Source organism: Adiantum capillus-veneris, chromosome 19 (genome assembly GCF_014529385.1).
Source record: "Adiantum capillus-veneris isolate H3 chromosome 19, ASM1452938v2, whole genome shotgun sequence".
NCBI classification, from domain to species: Eukaryota; Viridiplantae; Streptophyta; class Polypodiopsida; order Polypodiales; family Pteridaceae; genus Adiantum; species Adiantum capillus-veneris.
In genome coordinates, this window is record NC_140949.1 from 84090826 (window position 1) to 84105120 (window position 14295).

The following is a 14295-nucleotide window of genomic DNA, read 5'->3' on the forward strand; positions in this document are numbered from 1 at the left end:
ACATGAGCTGTTTCACATGCATTCCTCGTTTTCCTCCTAAAATTCTTGGACATTGCAATGCTAGGTGCTCCTCGAGGGCCTCCCTCGGGCCTCGACTATATGTAACACGGTGAAATTAGGGTCCCTATGTGTCTCGGCTGCCCATTGAACCCCCGACATCCCCCTCCACAGGCCTACGCCCAATCCATCCAAGCTAGTGCATATTGCACAACAAATGAGGCTGCATGTATAAAAACCTGCCCCCCCCCCCCCCCCCCCCCCCCTTTGCACGACTATTGGACGGCCCAGATCGTGGCACCCTATCGATCACTTGCCCATCATTGATCCCCCGACTTTGACCCCGTGTCACTAATAGACGAGTCCTCAGATATTGAGTGATATGACTATGTGACCTATGCGCAAACACATACATACACACATAAGAGGTGGGGGTTAACGATTGTTTATCCAATTGCACCTAGTGGAAGGGGGACGGCCTCCCGTGGAGGCCCCCCCCTACTCCAAGTCTCATACGACTCCCTTGTCCCTATTTATCTCTTTCGATGAGATGGACACTAATATTGTGGTCATGTGAAGCACAGTTATCAATAAGAACTTCCTCATACAACTATGAAAAATTGGCATAATTACAAAAGGCCCTGCATAATTGCGTAAGAGACAAGTAACAGGTGCATGCGTGATCGCTCCCTAATCTCACTCTTGAGATCAAGCCCACTCAATATGTCCCCTCGGTGGAGCTCCTTACGCAGAAAACAACATCATCCCTTCACAAAGGTTACTGTAAAAGTCATTAGTGGCAAAGCAAAGGACCAGACACCACGCTCTGCTAAAATAGATCAGGTATAACAAGACATAAGCAATCACACAAGGCTTCCTCAGATAAAGCTCTTGACCAATAAGGCCCTAAACACGAGCCAAGAAATAAGGTAGCTCATTATTGCCACCACTTAGATGCCATGTGGCACAAATTATTCAGTAAGCATCAGTGCTTTCTTTCGAGCTTGCCTCTTCATACCCTCTAGAATTTTACTCTTGGCTCAAGACTAACGGTAATCAAGTGGGCCTATAAGAGGAGGTGGTTGGGTGGAGATGAGCATGTATTAGTCCCTCTGTCCTTTCCGTGGTATCAAGAGTCTCTTAAGAGGACGTTTGATTCAATCATTTAGTTCAGTTTTTGCTATGAGTAGACAATGCCACATATAAGTACCAGATTTGGTAATTATCAAGTGATACAAGGTTAGATTAGGAAAACCTTGATGTTCTCAAGAAGAGTTGTTTTGTTGATGTTTTGTAGGACGAAAACTCTCCTTCAAGGGAGGTGTAGTATCAAAACAAGGGTATGACCAAGGGGGACATGGCCCTTAGGCAAGGCCAGCCGATGGCTATAGGTATGCAATCAAGGGGTCTTTTAAAGACAGGGCTAGGGGCTTACACGAAGATGGTTAGGTGGAGATGAGCATGCCTTAGGCCCCCTTTAATTCCTTTCATACTACTAGCAATCTTCTACAGTGCAAAAGGTGGTATATGGAAATCATCCTTATGCATACTTCTATTATTGCCAACAAGGGATCTCATCCAAGACTACCCATGTCTTGAGAGAGAAGAGGAAGAAAACAAGGGAGGTGAGACAACCTTAGTAAACCTAAAGGCCAACGAAAGGTGAGACAACCCATATTTCTCAGCAAACCAATAGAAGAAACAACAACAAACCTAATGTCTAAAGCAAGAGCTCTAACAACTTAAATCTTTACATTTATGGTTCCCTTTAATTCGATGGCATTTTTGACCCCTGAACCTATGAGCATGTATGCACTGCCGATCTTTTGATATGGACATTACTAAGAGGTGAAGAGTTTGTATCCTCTCCTCAAGTGCTAGTGATTAGTCATGCTTCCTCTATTGGAGTTTCTAGCAAAAACTTGATAATATTTATGATAAAGCCTTGAAATCCCTTGCAAAATATCTAGAACAATCAATTGACATAATTATGTCTCAACTAGAGGAAGAAACATCGGCAATACCTGATTTTTCAAAGACTAACAAGAAGAAAAGATGGAGAAGTCTAAAGATCCCCCTAGGATCTCAGCCTCTACATTAAAGGTAGCCAAAAATAGCCAAAACATTTGAGTTTACCTTAGGTCTATGATTTTTCCCTCAACTATAAAGGAATCACCAACCGTGTCAGACCCATGTATAGAAGAGAATGGTTGTTGGACATCCAAATGTCTGTTGATTTCATTTGTCTACAAGAACATAAAGCTTGTGGAGATCCTTTTCTAGTGAATGTCTTGAACAAATCAGCTCAAATTATGTCCAATATTCCACTCAGTCTAAGGGTGGTAGAGACAAAAATGTTATAGAGAGCCTATTAAATAACTTATTGTTAGTGTTTATGTTTAAGATTATTTTTTAAGGAGACAAAAGCTATGGAATGATCATAGCAATCTCTCTAACCTTGTCTTCAGCATAGGAGACTTTATTATGATTGATTTTATCTATAACAGATGGAGCAGAATGGGATAGGTTATCTCAAGAAATGAGAAAGGTAAATGGGCAAACTACTTGATTAACACCTGTTGACATCTCAAGTAATACAACCCGTTCATTGGTGTAACAAGTAGCAAGGTAATTACGCTATAGAGCGTCCAAATTATTGGCAAGGTATGTGTAGGTGAGGCCTTTCTCTTGTACTTTTAGATCATTAGTCTATAAAGTTTTAGCTTTGCAAAGAGGATTTTAGTTTTAAAGATGGATTATTGTCTTTTTATGCTTAACTTTATGAAGAGATGGATTCAATTACTTGTGCTAGTTTTGGACTCAAGGCATGGGAAGTAGTAGCTAAGAGCATTGAGAAGGTCATGAATGAGTTTCAAGCCCAAGCTAGGGAGATTAGAACCATTAGCCTAGAATGAGGATTATTTAGGAAATCCTCATTCTTGAAGGCCAAGCTAGGGAGATTAGAACCTTTATAAGAATGAGGATTATCGAGGAAATCCTTCTTCTTGAAGGCTTTGTAATGTTTATAGATTATTCTCCCCTTAATTGGGCTCACTAAGTAAAGAAATTCTTAATTAGATGACAGAAGCTCCTTGAAGGACGTCCTAGTCCCCTTATAATAATTCAAGCTCTTGTGTTAAACATAGTGTTAAGCGGATTCATTATGTTTAGAAAACTCTTGCAAGATGCTTTGGGACTTCCAAAAAAACAAAGATTATAGATACTTCAACGTCATTTATCACATAGGTTAGAAATTGATCCAATCGTGAAACAGAAGCTAGGTAAATATGAAATTTCAAAAAGATGCTCCTCGCAGTGGAAGAATGTGCCTTTCCAAGAGCTAGTAAGAAATTAGTGTCACTACGGCTAATTCTTTACCAAGTCCTTGTGGACTAGGGCTAAATTAAGCACATAAATTGGGATTGATGCCATGGAACTTGTTTGTAGATATAAAGGAAGGCTGAAACTAAGACAATTCTTGAATAGACAATTCTTGGTCTCTTCCAATGACTTATCAAGTTAGCCCATCTAGATCCATTTAGGTGGAAACTAGAGTGCTTCGTTAGCTATGTTCCATCAAATTGAGATCAAATAAAATATTGGAAAGTGAGAGAGTGAGAGAGAAGAGAGAGAGATTTCATGAAAGAGTGTTAGATTTTTTTACCTGAGAGTGTTTGGGATACCGATCATCGTGGTTTAGTGGTGTACTTCCGCATAAATTGGTTACCGATTGTAGTGCTTCAGAGGGGTACCTCGCCAAAAACCACAAGGAGTGTTAAGAGTTTTGTCAACCTCAATGTTCATGATCATAGAAGATGTCAATGTTATTAATTGTTTGTTGTTCCATTTTTATGTTTTAAAAAAAAGGAAACATGCAAGTCTCCTTGCATGGGGGAGTTTGCACAATCCTCCCCAATTTTTATAATACGAGAGAACGTGCCATTCCCACGACAGCGTGCAATTTTTAGTGTGTTCATTAACTGCATTCTCAGTGTCAAAAATCAGAAAATGATAATGCTTACTCACCGTGCGATTGAATGTTTATCGCCAATGGACTTCCTTGCATCAACGATGTTGGGCATCTCCTGCACTTAACCCGCTGCAAGAGACGACATCCCAGAGGCTGCATTCCTGCCTTGGCTTTAGAAAGCTATAGAGAGCCCTGCATCTCCCTGCAAGCTTGTAAAAATAGCCAAGAGTCTACGCTTCGGCCCTTCTCCCTGTGCGTATCGCTGTCCTAGGTGCATCGACAAAACGATGGAGCCCGCGTGAAAGTCTGCCACGTTGGCCCGCCCTTGCTGGGCATATCCTCCTATAAGTACAGCCCAAGAAACTACATTTGCGCAGAAACCCTCCCTCCGCATTCGTTGAAAACACCCCTTAGCTTCCTGGTCCTACCCCTGTTGGGCATATACTGTAATCAGTGCAATTAAGAGACTTCATTCCGGATAGAAAGCTGGTCAAGAACTTGTTGTGCTTTCAAAAGTACACCACACTTGGCATACATGTCAAGCAAAGCCTTGCCAAGCACGATATCTTTTGTAATGAAATTGGCCTATTTAATTTGAGAGTAGCGGAAATTAATGAGAATACTTTTGAGAAATGATTTTGTGAGCATAGCGGGTGAACATAGTTGAAGATAGCAACATAATCATAGCAATTAGTTAACTTGGCATGAACAATACTTTTGCAAGAGAGAGAATTTAGAGAACATGAAAACAGTTGAGGACCGGATTTATGTGGAGCCGGTCCCCACTCCAATAGGCATTTGTATTATGATTTCTCCCATTAAGAGAGACTTGTTACAATACAATCTTTGTGTTCCTTGTGACCTAGGTGATGCAATGAAGATGGAAAGCTTCATGCATCACAAACATAACATAAACTTGAAGAAAGCTTTAACTATCCCAAGCCTCAGTCCCAAGACCTCAAACACCTTCGAAGGTGGAGAGAGCTAGCAGGGAATGAGGGTAGGGAAGAGGAAGAAGAAACATTTCGAAGGAGAAAGAATTAGTTCCTCACTTATCATAACTCTTGTTGCTAACATATATAATAGCATAGTAATGAAGAAGAAGGAGATGGCAAGCTTAAGCATTGAAGCATGGCTCTTGGTTGGATTTGCACTCCATATCCAAGAGTGTTGGTGTAGGCTCTCAACCTCTACTTGCTTGGAGAAGGAGAGGGAGCTCTTGCATTTTGCATAGCACACAATGAGAGTGTTTGTGAGTGTGTGTGTGGGTGAGTATACCCCCTAAGCAATCCCCTAGCTTGCTTGGTTCGACCCCCCCTTGTAGCTCATGCTTGAAGCTCATTGGACCCCTCCAGGCCTAGCCAATCACAAGCAGGAGGCATTACAAGCAAGGGTAGCCTTGAGACAAGTGTCCCCCTTTCCCCTTTGAGAGAGAGGGCTAGATAAATGCTAAATCAATTAATTAAATCTCCTAAATTATTATTTGACCCCTTGGGTGGCCAACCAATAGGCTTCAGGCACACCATCAGGGCCACATGAGGAGGAACTTGACAAGTGTCCCTTTTGCTTTCTTTGTACCATGCATGCCTTGTGTGAGTGTGTGGTTGTTCTCTCTCATCCCCCCTTATGTAGGGCTCGCCCCCTCCTTGTAGGAATTGAATCTTTGACTTTTTGACACCTCAACCCCTCATGCATAGGCCCAGTTCCCACCACAAGCTTGGCTCATAAGCACTTTAAGCTTGGGGTGGGTTCTCACCTCAAGTGCAACCCTAGCATCTCAAGCATGTCAAGCACCTCAAGCATCTTAGTCATCAAGCAGGACAAGCACCTCAAGCTGGGTCGGGTTCCCGCGCCTCAAGCTCAGCCCTAGCTTACCTAAGGTCAAAGGCCTTTTACACACATTATTGGAGGTCTTCAATGAAGCTAATCCAAAGGTCTTACGCTCCATTTGTTAGCCTTGCTCTTTGATAGACCATCTCTCATTTGGGCCCCTTTACCATTGGCCCCGTGTTGAGATAGATCTATAAGCACATGTCTATATCTTAACACTTGTTCCCGTTTATTCTCCCACATTAAGTGATCAATTTAATATGAGAAAATCATTTGGGTTGGTTAGATATTAGATATTAGATTTTATGACATTACCTCTCTCTTGAAATCATAGTCGTCCTCGACTATGAGGTAGAAGAGATAAAGCCTTAGTCATTAGTCAATTTTACTTAGCGGGTAGAGGATCCGTTTTTACCCTACGACATCTTTCCAAGATGGATGACTAATCCATTTGGTGCTTGCGAGACATAGCTGCCGCAAGCATGTCTGCTCTTTAGTCCATTTCATTCTCCCAAAGTAGAGTGACAAATTCTACTTGGTGTTTGAGAGACGTCGTCATCACAAACATGATTCTAAGCATGCATACTAGTTAAATTTGTGCACAATTAAAAAGAGGACTAGTCTTATAAGACAAAAACATGAGTCATTTAAAAGAAATTTGTACATTTTCTTACTCTAATGTAGCATTGTAAGCATTGACAAGGTTCATACTATCCTTAAGTTGTATTCCTTTCATCCATCTAGCATCTTCAAAAGGATAATTTTTGAACTTAATAAGATACTGTCGGATAATCTTACCATGTCGTAGTACCTTGTCTTCATGTCGAAGAACAGCTTCGGGTTGTAGCACCTCTTCTTGGTCTTCAACTTTGGGAGGGTCTTCAATAATTGGTTCAGTTGGTGGCTCTCCTTTGTAGGGCTTAAGTAGGCTTACATGAAAGGCATTGTGTATGAGCCAACGGTTGGGCAATTTGAGTTGATAAGCCATCTCATTGATGGGCTTCCAGATTTGGAAAGGACCATAGTATCTTTTTGCTGGTTTAGCATAATACTTTTGATGGCCCGTAGGATTTTTGCCCATCGTTTGCCTTAATCGAGCTTTAGGAAACTTGAGTAAGACCCAATCGTTTTCTTTGAACATTAAGGCTCTTCTGTGCTTATCAGCAGCAACTTTTTGCCTTTGTTGAGAGATGAAAATAGCCTCCTTAATCTTTTGAAAAGATTCTTATAGGTCACGGCTATACTCATCGGCGGCGAAGATCTTCCCATGTACTTTGAGTAGCAATGGACTTTTAGGTCTTCCCTCAATGATCTCAAAAGGTGCTTTTCCCGTAGAAGTATGTACAGTATTATTGTAGGCATACTCTACAAGAGGTAAGTACTTTTCCCATTGTGAGAGTTGATCTACTTCGGTAACATAAGTCTTGAGTAGATCGAGTATCGTAAGATTGGCTATCTCACTTTGGCCATCCGTTTGTGGGTGAAAGGCCGAAGAGAAATTAAATCTTGTTCCTAGATTTTCAAAGAGACCTTTCCAGAAATTACTGGTCATTCTAGGATCTCTATCTAGCACGATGGATGTGGGTACTCCATGGTGCTTGAAAATCTGAGATATGAAGAGAGTTGCCATTTGATGTGCCTTAATAGTCTTTTTGACAGGAATAAAATGTGCTTGCTTGCTAAACCTGTCAACTATTGTCCATATTCTTGTATTCCCATGGATAGACTTGGGTAATCCAAAGATGAAATCCATGGATATACTCTCCCATGGTGAATTTGGGATAGGCCAGGTTGCTTCCCTCTATCATACTTGGTCTTTTGGCATACTACACATTTTGAAACATACTCTTGTATGTCCACTTTCATGGGAGGCCAATAGAAGTACGTCTCTACTCCTCGGAGAGTAGGTTGAATACCTCTATGCCCCGCATATGGAGGAGCATGGGATTCATACATAACTCTCTCACGAAGGGAATGGGTAACACATAGCCTATTGTCGTGGAGAACATAACCATCCTGCAAGGTGAATGGTTCCTCTTTCTTCCCCAAAGCAAGGGCTGACATTATGTCTCTAAATTCAGGGTCAGTAGCATACTCATCTATCATAGAGGATAGATCATTGTGAGTAGCTATAGACACCGCATTAACTTTGGGTCGCCGTGAAAGTGCATTGGCCACTTGATTGTGCTTACCAGCTATGTGAGCAATATGGAAATTGAATTGCGAAAGAAAATTTTCCCACCTCATTTGTTTGTCGGAAAGCTTGGTTTGCGTCATGAAATACTTGAGACTTTGGTGGTCGGTTCGTAGGATAAATGGAGTCCCCAATAGGTAGTGCTTCCATGTGTTTAGGGCATGTAGAACAGATAAAATCTCTTTCTCATAAATGCCCAAGACTCGTTCATCAATATTGAGCCTTCGGCTCTCATTTGCTATGGCATGCCCTTCTTGAAGCAAAACTGCTCCAAGGCAATCACCACAAGCATCACATTGGACCTCAAATGGGTTTGAGAGATCCGGAAGCACGAGGACTGGTTGGGAAGTAAGATTCTCTTTGAGCTTTTCAAAAGCATTTTGCTCCTTAGCAGTCCATACAAACTTAACGTTCTTCTTAGTTAAGTCGTGTAGTGGTCCTACTACTTGAGAGAATTTTGCTACCAAGCGTCTATAGTATGCGCACATACCAACAAAGCTTCTTAGCTCATGTAGATTTCTTGGGTTAGGCCATGCTTTTATTACCTCTAACTTTGATGGATCCATTTGGATACCATCTTTAGAGATAATATGACCTAGGTATTGAATCTCTTGAAGGAAGAATTCGCTTTTCTTTTGGTTAAGAAAAAGCTTGTTCTCCCTCAATGCTTGAAAAATCACTTGGAGATGTTGCTTATGTTCCTCCAAAGACTTGGAGTAGATGATGATATCATCAAAGAACACTCCAGTGAATTTAGTCCACACACAGACGGTATGTACCATCTTTCTTTTGCACTAAAAAGACTGGAGAACAAAAGGGAGAGGAACTAGGCCTCACCATCCCTTTGTCTACCAGCTCTTGTACTTGCCTCATGATCTCCTCTTGTTGAGCTTGTGAGACTCGATAAGGAGGCTTATTAGGTGGTGAGCTTCCAGGAAGGAGCTCAATACGATGGTCATCATCCCCTTGTTTTGGAGGTAAGTCCATAGGGATATCATCGATGAACATATCTTGGAATCCTTTTAGAAAATTAGACAATTCTAACTCTTCTTGATTCCTACCATTTACATTTGATGAAACATTAGTATCTTTTAGAGACTCTTTGACAAAAGTCATGTACACAGAAACTGAGCTCTTCATTGACTTATCAAAAGCAAGAGGATTTACAAGTGGAATAGTGAGACCACGCTCACTAGCATCTATATACATGTTCTTTCCCCTGTAGGTGAAGTAGATTCTCCTTTCAGGGAACTTCATGTTGGCAGCCATGCGATCAAACCATGGCGCCCCTAGGATAACATCCTCATGTTGGAGAGGAGAGATGAAGAAGTCTTCCTTGTCGACATAGCTTTGGACATGAAGCCTCAACTTCCCAATCAAGGGAGTAGCGGAGGCTTGTTGTCCCTTGAAAGCTGCATCAGCCACCACTACTATATCTCCCATCTCAAAAGCTTGAATGACCAACTTGGTGGCCAACTCCATTGATATGAAGTTAAGAGTAGAGCCAAGGTCAAATAAGATGAAGGCATCATGCTCTCTTACCTTTCCCCAAACATAGGAAAGTGATGATCCTTTACAATGAGCATCCTCTTTTGGACCTTCGATGGTGGAAGCCATAGGTGTCTCATTGCGAGTATTCTTCTTGGGGCAAGATCGATAGCCATGTCCTTGCTCCCCACACTTGAAACACTTATGGTCCTTGAGAAAAGCTTCAATCTCTTCAGGAGAGAGTTTTTTTTAACCTTTGTAAACTCCCTTCTCCTTGGACCGATTATTGTTGTTGTTGGAATTGACTTGGGAAGTATTTTGAACATTGGTTTTCCCCTTTGCATCATTTTTGTCTTTGTTTTCCATGGGCTTGACATTACGTCTAGCCCCTTGATGGAAATTGATGTGTGAAGCAACCATGGTGTGATGGATTACTTCGCTAATAGTACCAGGCCGTTGAGAGTTGATGTATTCGGCCATCTCTTCAGGTAATTCCCGCACAGAATTGCTGCCTTTGCTCGACAAAGTCTATCTTTTGAAAGACAGTAGCCTTGAGATGTAAATCCCAAAACTTGTCTACATATTTGTGGATAGACTCATGGGAGAGGAGCTTCAAGCTGCGCCATTCGGTAAGCACTTTGTCCTTTGCATCGCTTGCAAGGAATTGCTTCATGATGGAAACTCGTAGAGTTTTCCATGTCTTTGGGGCTTCACCATTTCCACGAAGGCTAGCCCACCATTGACGAGCTGATTTTTGGAAGTGCATAGCTACATGGCGTAGCTTAGAGGACTCTATGAAGCCCTCATCTCCAAAGGCCGCATCAAATTGCTGGATGAAGGCCAACACTTTGTCGGTAGCACCGAAGGTGCCATCATAGGTGAGAAAAGAGATACTCTTTCCTCCCCTCTTGTATTCTCTAGGAGAATAACCATAACTTTCGTCAGAAGAGGAGGAAGGTGAAGAAGAAGGAGAAGAGGGTGACCTCTTCCTAGCCCTTTTCTTCCTTTGTTTCCTCTCTTGCCTTTCAGAGTGATGAGAAGCAGGACTATGTGTTGATCTTTTCCTCTTGGGAGGAGTGGGCGATCGTCTAGACCGCCGTCTTCGTGGAGCCACATCTTCAGAGGAACTTAAACTTTCATTGCTTTCTTGCTCTTTGGATTCCTCCTCTCGAATGAGAGAGAGTCTTCTTTTGGGGGTCTCTTCAAGAGGCCTCCTAAGCTCTCTCTCCTCTTGGACAGGAAGGGAAATTCCATAAGCACGAAGTTGTTGTGTAACTTCGGCTTGCAAAGCAGGGTTGCCCATAGCTTGCTGCAACCTAGTGACGAGATATTTCACAAACATGGGAGCATCATCATTAGCACCTTCATGTGCAAAATCAAAGCTATCAATGTTCATTCTACTCTCTTGATTATTGTCATCCATGTTAACAATATTTATGTATGTACTTAGTGTATGCTTTGGCAATTCAAAACCTTAGTTGCCACTATTCTTAGCCTTTGAAAATCGGCTCTTAAGTATCTACACCCACAGCTCGAAGTGGTTAATTATAGAGAGTAGAGGAGTAGGTCTAACATAGCAGAGTTTCCAAGGGCTAGCTCCTTTCGGACTTCTTATGGCTCAATAATGGTAAAGCCGTAGGCAAGTCTAAAAAGACTCCATTATTAAGTCCAAAGCTCCCGAGGTATGCACCATCTCTCACATAGTGGGCTCAACAAAACCGATAATAGATCCCAGTTCCACTTACCCTAATATAATTAACAACATCAACCATTTATAGGCTACTTAAGGACCTCTCTTCTTAAGCAAGAAAAGAGAAACCAAATGCTCTAATACCAATGTAATGAAATTGGCATATTTAATTTGAGAGTAGCGGAAATTAATGAGAATACTTTTGAGAAATGATTTTGTGAGCATAGCGGGTGAACATAGTTGAAGATAGCAACATAATCATAGCAATTAGTTAACTTGGCATGAATAATACTTTTGCAAGAGAGAGAATTTAGAGAACATGACAACAGTTGAGGACCGGATTTATGTGGAGTCGGTCCCCCCTCCAATAGGCATTTGTATTATGATTTCTCCCATTAAGAGAGACTTGTTACAATACAATCTTTGTGTTCCTTGTGACCTAGGTGATGCAATGAAGATGGAAGTGGAGAGAGCTAGCAGGGAATGAGGGTAGGGAAGAGGAAGAAGAAACATTTCGTAGGAGAAAGAATTAGTTCCTCACTTATCATAACTCTTGTCGCTAACATACATAATAGCATAGTAATGAAGAAGAAGTAGATGGCAAGCTTAAGCATTGAAGCATGGCTCTTGGTTGGATTTGCACTCCATATCCAAGAGTGTTGGTGTAGGCTCTCAACCTCTACTTGCTTGGAGAAGGAGAGGGAGCTCTTGCATTTTGCATAGCACACAATGAGAGTGTTTGTGAGTGTGTGTGGGTGAGAATACCCCCTAAGCAACCCCCTAGCTTGCTTGGGTCGACCCCCCCTTGTAGCTCATGCTTGAAGCTCATTGGACCCCTCCAGGCCTAGCCAATCACAAGCAGGAGGCATTACAAGCAAGGGTAGCCTTGAGACAAGTGTCCCCCTTTCCCCTTTGAGAGAGAGGGCTAGATAAATGCTAAATCAATTAATTAAATCTCCTAAATTATTATTGTACCCCTTGGGTGGCCAACCAATAGGCTTCAGGCACACCATGAGGGCAACATGAGGAGAAACTTGACAAGTATCCCTTTTGCTTTCTTTGTACCATGCATGCCTTGTGTGAGTGTGTGGTGTTCTCTCTCATCCCCCCTCATGTAGGGCTCGCCCCCTCCTTGTAGGAATTGAATCTTTGACTTTTTGACACCTCAACCCCTCATGCATAGGCCCAGTTCCCACCACAAGCTTGGCTCATAAGCACTTTAAGCTTGGGGTGGGTTCTCACCTCAAGTGCAACCCTAGCATCTCAAGCATGTCAAGCACCTCAAGCATCTTAGTCATCAAGCATGATAAGCAAGACAAGCACCTCGAGCTGGGTCGGGTTCCCGCGCCTCAAGCTCAGCCCTAGCTTACCTAAGGTCAAAGGCCTTTTACACACATTATTGGAGGTCTTCAATGAAGCTAACCCTAAGGTCTTATGCTCCATTTGTTACCCTTGCTCTTTGATAGACCATCTCTCATTTGGGCCCCTTTACCATTGGCCCCGTGTTGAGATAGATCTATAAGCACATGCCTATATCTTAACACTTGTTCCCGTTTATTATCCCACATTAAGTGATTAATTTAATATGAGAAAATCATTTGGGTTGGTTAGATATTAGATATTAGATTTTATGACATCTTTTAGTAACAGCCCCTGCCTAACAATCTCATCATGACTCTGCTTGCCCATGATAGCGTTTTGCATAATGCCACATGCCTTCAAACACAAGCATAGGTGACCGCATCCGGAGAGAAGCCCTCACTTTGCATCCGATAAAAACAACGAAGCACTTCCTAGCCCTGATCTTGTTGGGCATATCCTGCAATCAATGCATTACAAGAGACTGCATCCCAAACATAAAGCTCATCAAGAACTTGTTGTGGTTTGGAAAGTACACTACACTTGGCATACATGTCAACCAAAGCATTACCAAGCACTACAGTTTTTTGCAACAGCCCCCGACTAACAAGCTCATCATGAATTTGTTTTCCTGTGTCGACATCTTTCAAAATTCCATATGCCTTCAAAATGCAAGCATATGTCGGGAATATCCTGCAATAAGTGCAGTCCAACCGATGACATCCCGAACTGGAAGCTCATCAACAACTTGTTGTGCCCTGACAAGTGAACCTCACTTAACATACATACTGGCCAACAAGCTCTGTGACCTGCAAACTGCGTGTGGAGAAGATCGGGTAGCTTTTGACGACGTAGTTTTTAAGGGATGTTATTGCACAGCGAGGTTTGTTGACGAACTTTCAAGCAGGTAATCTTCGTCTTGTTTCTCGACGGGAAGAGAAGGCAGGAGGACTGAGGGGGTGATGCCGGTGTCAGGGAGGCCAACGATGACATCGGCACCATGCTTACTGGCAGGCTGATGGGAGAAGCTGCAAGGCTGAGGAAAGCAGGAGTGCGAGTGGTGAGTATTTTGACAATGTTGTCTTCGAAGGCGGCGGCGGTGAGAAGGGCGCTGAAGCCTTGGAGAGAGGAGCGATTGGGTAGCAAGCTCCCTTTGCTTCTCTAATTCGCAGCACGTTCTTTGTAAAGCGCTGCTTTTACCTTCAGCGCTGCTTTTAAGGCCGATGGGAGAAGTTGCAAGGCTGAGGAAAGCAGGAGTGCGAGTGGTGAGGATTTTGACAATGCTGTCTTCGAAGGCGGCGGTGAAGCCTTGGAGAGAGGAGCGATTGGGTAGCGAGCTCCCTTTGCTTCTCTAATTAGCAACACATTCTTTGTACAGCACTGGTTTTAACTTCAGCGCTGCTTTTAACTTTGTTATTTTGGCACACAACGCTGGCCACGTGGCCTCATGACAGGCTGAGTTTTTTGAATTGACTACTTCGCTAACGAAGTAAGGAAGTGATCCTAGGTTGTTACATAATCCCTACGATTGTCCTCAAGTATCCCTTTTCTACTTGATTGCCATGTACTTTCACCATGTAGTCGACCTTCTCGAGTGATCTATTGATTTTCCAATTGATCCAAACCACTTGTTTTGGCTAGGAGTCATCCTTGAGGGGTCTAAGAATGTATATTGGATTTGGAGTGCTTCTTGAAACCATTTATCACTTGTTGTGCTTCTTTTCATTAACTAGGTATGCTTCTTTTGGGTGGTCTATCCTTTGCTAC